Raw genomic sequence first — 6,154 nt, forward strand, 5'->3', positions numbered from 1 at the left:
AGTAAAATGTATCAAGCACAGAAAGACCAACATGGCATCGGATCTCTCATTTCTGGAATCTAACAAAGTTGGACTCAGAGAGGTAGAGAGAAATTATAAACTTGGAGCTGAAGATAATAGTGGAAAGAGGATTACAGGTTTGTCAACTGTTTATAGAGAGATAGGAAAGATACATCTCCATGTTCTGGGTCCATAGATTACAATAGTGTGCTCTATGTTGAATTGAGTGTGACGTCCACTACCATAAGTTTGTAGCTTCTTACAACAGGGAGTCTGGCAATCAGCAAAGAGGGCCCTGAGGCAACTATCCCATATTCTCTCTATTAGTTGTGTGATATCTAAATAATCAATGACAACAAAATGCCAAGGAAATAAGGGTCTTTGTTCCTGAGACTTAAAATTCAGTGATACAGATGGGAAATGCAACATGTGGCCCACCCATTCTGAGAAGGCACCCAGCTGTATGAACCCCCATCTGCTATGCCTAAGTAGGAACATCTTTGTGATGAAGTCCCATCTTTTTCCTTGAGCTGCCTTGTCAAATAAAATTACTTTCATTTTTCAATACTTTGCCTTTCAGCTTAATGACCTGTCTTCAATATACAGAACTAGATAGACTTATTTGTGGAAAAATATATTTCTGTTATACTTTGAATTTTCAAAATATTTTTATTTAGTTATTGAAAAAAGGAGGGGGACAGAGAGAAAGAGAGAGAGAGAGAGGAGGGGGTACACACCAGGGCCACAAGAAACACAGGATACATGCACAACTCCATCTGTGCACCTGGCTCTATGTGGGTACTGGGGAATGGAACTCAGGCAATGTAAGAGAGAGAGAGTGAATGGATGTGTGCTTTTACAAAATTGTTATTAAGTTAAAAGAGAGAAGGTGTCAAAGAGATTGCAGTGAATTTATATCCAGATAAGTTTAAGTTTAGGTATAGTTAATGTAATAATCAAGAGTAAAAATTTGCCTTATTTTATATATGTCAATTATCCACACAGGATATGTTGGAAAAATAGCAATCCATGAGAATTCTCCTTACTATGTGTTGTAGTCAAGTTCACATTGCTGGTAGAAGTCACTCAACCAAGAGCAGCTTGTGGGCAAAACAAATTTATTTTGGCTTACAGGCTCGAGGGGAAGCTCCATGATGGCAGGGGAAAACGATGGCATGAGCAGAGTGTGGACTTCATTGCCTGGCCTACATCAGGTAGACAATAACAACAGGAGAGTGTGCCAAACACTGGCATTGGGAAACTGGTTATAACACCCATAAGCCCACACCCAACAATATACTCCCTCCAGGAAGCGTTAATTCCCAAATCTCCATCAGCTGGGAACCTAGCATTCAGAACACCTAAGTTTATGGGGACACCTGAATCAGACCACCACTCTATGAATATTAACTTTTTATAAATTTGGTCTTTCCTGCAGGCAGCTGTGTCTTCATGGTAATAAGGTTTAGGTCGCTATGTTCAGTGGAAAATGGTCCATGTTGATGACAGTACCTGCTATGATGGACTGAGTAGCTGTTAGTTGCATGAACATTGAAATGATTTCTGGGAAAGCAATGTATCAATTCATTCCATAGAACATAATGAACTGGGATAAAAAATCTTACCAAATTGGGTACTAAAGAGTGGACAATGCCTGTCATATAGGTTTACAATGCATAACTCCTTGATTTTGTTTTTTCATTTTAAGAACATATTTGTTTTATTTTTACTAGCATACAATAATTGTAATCAAACAGTGAGTTTCATTCTACATGCATGTAACATCATTATTATATTAGTGGATATTTTCACATTCATAGGAATATATTTTAAAAGTAGATCTCCAAAATAAAATTCAGGCCCTTAAAATTTTAACCACTTTCCCCTGTGTACATTTTCCCCTTTCAGTAATGAGGAGGATAGCCTTTTATATATTCTGTGGTGAATTTTTATTTCCTGTATTAAAATCTGTACAAGCCCCATTGTATAGTTTAGTTATTATGTCTGTCTGATGGATTTGTATGTCCTATTGACATACTAGAGTCTAATATCTAATTTCATAATATAATTTCCCCATTTTCCTACCCCACATTCATGCTTATGTTCTATTAACCTCTACCCCTCTCCCTTAAAGTCTCTTCCTCCCCTCCTCATAGACCCCTTTTTAGTTTCTTGGCGTCTACCTATACCCACTTCTACCTAAGTATACAGATATAAAAACTAAATGCTATGATCCTTATGTGAGAGAAAACACACAATATTTTTCTTTCTGAACATGGGCTACCTCATTTAATGTAATATTTTTTTTCAGTTCTATAAATTTTCCTTAAATTTTTATGATTTCATTTTTCTTTATGTTAGAATAAAATTTCATTGTGCCTATGTACCACATCTTTATTATCCATTCATCAGTTGATTCCATTTCTTTGCTACCATGAATAGAGCAGCAATGAACATGATAATGCCAGTATCTTTTTGGCAGGATGCAGATTCCTTGGGGTGCCTACCCTGGGATTGTATAGCTGGCTCCTAAAAGTTATGTTTCTAGCTTTTGAGAAAAAGTTATGTCAATGGTTATAACACGTCAGTGGTTATAATAGTTTAGACTTCCACCAACAGGGGATAAGGGTTCCTCTTTTTATTTAATATTTTATTTATTTATTTATTTGAGAGAGAGAGGAAGAGGCAGAGAGAAAGAGAGAATGGGTACTCCAGGGCCTCCAGACACTGCAAACGAGCTCCAGATGCATGTGCCACCTTGTGCATCTGGCTTACATGGGTCCTGGGGAATTGAACCAGGGTCCTTAGGCTTCACAGGCAAATGCCTTAACTGCTCCATTTCCCCAGCTCCCAAGGGTTCCTCTTTGCCCTATATTTACCAGAATTTTTTATTTGTTTTGACTACGGTCACTCTGCCTAGATCCATGATATTTATAATTCTGTTGTGCACTCATATTATATGTGTAGAAATATAGTAGAGTTTTGTATTGACTCTTTATTTTGCATGAGATGTTGTCATTAATATTTATGTTAAAACATAGCATCATTGTCATTTCTATATACACAATGAACTCATCTGAGACTAAGAATTTTACTGACTCTTTTGAAATATTTATATTTTTTGTTTCTTTTATTACCCTATTTTACTACTCATAAACTATTTAGTAGTGGTGACAACCGAGAGAAACAAGCCTTCGTGATCAGGTTCCTAATCTCAAAAAAAGATTATTTAATATTTTATCTAAATGATACTGATTCTAGTTCAGAAGTGTTTGTGTGAGACAGGTAATGTCTATTTGTTCTTATTACTTACTGAAGGCCTGATTGTAATGATTAGGTAATGAATTATACCAAAAAGACATTGGAACCTATTCACATCATATACAATATTTTTTCTTTTATTTTGCTATTGTGTAAATTACATCAATTCTAAAACATTATTGCATTCCTAAGATGGCCTTAATGTACTTTGTCATTAAGGTAATTTTGGTGAGTTTTTTTAAGTGTTGAGGGACTGGAAAGATGGATCAATGGGGAAGATACTTGCTGCTCAAGCCTGAATACCTGAGCTCAGATCCCTAGATCCTATATAAAAGCTGAAAGCCATGACAGGTTTCCATGATTCCAGCATGCTGGCAGTGAGATGAATGACAGAGCATTTCCCAGAAGCTCTTAGATCTGTTAGCCTAGCAAGTATGGCAGTGAACGATAACAGTTAAAATGTGAGATAAAGACAGCCCCTGGACACAATGAGGCGGAATGTAAGGGCTGACCCCAGAAAGTGGTCCATTGGCCATGTACGTGCAAAGACAAAGACATATTCTAACATGCAGTAAACTTTGACCTAGAAAATAATAACTTGGTGGCATCAGCAATAACAATGGAGCAAGGAAGCGGAAAAGCTTGCCCTTGTCTGAAGTTGATAAATAAAATGGCAAAGCTTTCATGGGTCCTTTGTCACAAGTAACCAACAACCAGGCAAATATATACTCCGTAAGAGTTCTTATCGGCATTTAAGTTAACCTTGGTCACATTCACAGTGGTCGTTACTCTCAACATAAGTAACCAATACTTGAAGCAACAGGTAACCTTATTCTCAAAGAATTATGGTTGTTTTGACTTGACTAGTGACTCACTGCAGGTATCTCTAAGATAGATACCTTTTCTTCCTCCTCCCTCGGAACATATGCTGCCGTGAGACCAGTTGCCAAAACGTTTAAAGGCAAATATTTTAGTTGCTACTCTGGGGAAAGAAACAGCAGTTGAAAGAAACAAATGAAAAAACATAAACTTGGGAAGAAAGTCTGGATCATAAGATTATTTGTGGAATAAAGTTTGAAAAGCATGCAAATATTGGTAAGAAGACATATAATTACTCAGCACTGGATACAAGATTGTAATGTATCTGAAGTCAAGGTAATCCTTGGCATCTTGCTGCTCCTTTGAGTTATCATGAGCAAGAATTAGAAGCTAAGACAAAATTTTATTTTCCTAGCCTAGTACCACAGGTGTGCTAAGCATATGACCCATTTGCAACAGAGTGGAGATATTTCACCTGTATTTTTTATTTGCTTCAAATCCTTAAGGAAATTTGTGTCCATTTCATTACCTTACTACATATGAAATGGAGCAGAGTTTGCTGAACACACCCAACAAGCAATACATACACTCTTGAATTAGCTCAGAAAAAAAAAGTCATGAAAAAGTCAAAAGTCCTCTTCTCTTCACTTCCCTCTTCAGATCACTAAGGCAAGTAGCAAAAATGAACATAGATGGCAGAATTCTACTACATCATTAAATTAGAAATGAGCTGTTTTCAACAAACTATTTAGATGCAATAATTGTATGAGAAATATGACTCATAAAATGGGAAAATAAATAATAAAAATATTCCATAAGAAACCAGATATTGTGCTTACTGTTCAAAGAGCTAAATAAAACAACCAAAAGATCAACTAAAGAATATGATGGCAACAACATTTCAATACATAGGAAAAAGAACTGAAAATACAGAAATGATTAGAAAAAATAATAATTTCAGTAGAGGAATTATAGTACCTGGGCTGGAGGAATGGCTTAGTGGTTAAAGTATTTGCCTGCAAAGCCAAAGGACACAGGTTTGATTCCCCAGGACCCATGTTAGCCAGATGTACAGGAGGCACAAGCGTCTGGAGTTCGTTTGCAGTGGCTGGAAGCCCTGGTGCACCTATTCTGTGTCTCTCTTCCTCTTTCCCTGTCAAATAAATACATAAAATAAATAAATAAAGTATTTTTTTAAAAAATTACAGTACTTAAAAAAACCACAAGACTTTAATAAACAAGCTTAATCATACAGTAAACAAAAATTGAAAGGGAAAAGACATGAGTTAAGGAGATGGAAGAACAAGAAAAGGAAAAAAAAAATCAAGTTAGTTGCCAATAGGTATGGTCTCTTCAAGCATATCAACATTCACACTGGTCCCAGAGAAGAAGGAAGAACAGTTTCTTAAGATATAATACCATGCCATTCAGTTTGATGATCATAAATCTAAATTTCCAAGACGATCGGATAGCCTAAATAAGCTAAAAAGAGATGAATACCAAAACAGTACTAAAAACCAAAACAAAACTGAGGTCATTGTACTCACTTTGGCAGCACTTATAGTAAGAGTACAACAATGCAGAAAAGATTAGCATGCCCCCTACACAAGGATTTCATGCAAATTCGTGAAGTGTCCCATATTTAAAACCAAAAAACATTGAGGTCATGGCAATAACAAGAAAAGCAGATTGTGATGGTATAAGGGTCCTTCAATAGCATCACCAGCTAGTCTCTCACACTGAAGATGAAGGTCAGTTTCTGGGGAAGGTGACAGAATACTTATGTGTGAGCCAGTGAAGGGGAGTTGGAATAGGACAAAATGTACTTCATTCATGATTGCGGAGATTGAGAACTCAGAAGTTCCAGGGGTGGGCATGATAACCACAGCAGCTTCCTTCCTGGGGGCTTATTAATAGTCAGAATATTTTGAAAGTATGAAGGCAGCTCCCCTTCTGGTACTAATTTCAGTAGCTGCTCCCCATACTCTCAATTCTTCTAGGAGATTGTCCCATATAAAAGAGCCACCCCATGGGGGCATGATCTGGTAATCAAAACTGACTATCCCACAGAATA

The 6,154-nt window shown here is 36.7% G+C and overlaps 1 non-coding gene across 1 annotated transcript; it reads left to right on the top strand.

Moving 5' to 3' along the window:
• The first annotated feature begins 5,619 nt into the window (after window positions 1–5,619).
• On the top strand, window positions 5,620–5,726 carry LOC123461196. Its single transcript, XR_006637501.1, has one exon. It is a non-coding gene; the product is annotated as a U6 spliceosomal RNA (small nuclear RNA).
• The last annotated feature ends 428 nt before the right edge of the window (window positions 5,727–6,154 follow it).

This window comes from Jaculus jaculus, chromosome 5 (genome assembly GCF_020740685.1).
Source record: "Jaculus jaculus isolate mJacJac1 chromosome 5, mJacJac1.mat.Y.cur, whole genome shotgun sequence".
NCBI lineage: Eukaryota > Metazoa > Chordata > Mammalia > Rodentia > Dipodidae > Jaculus > Jaculus jaculus.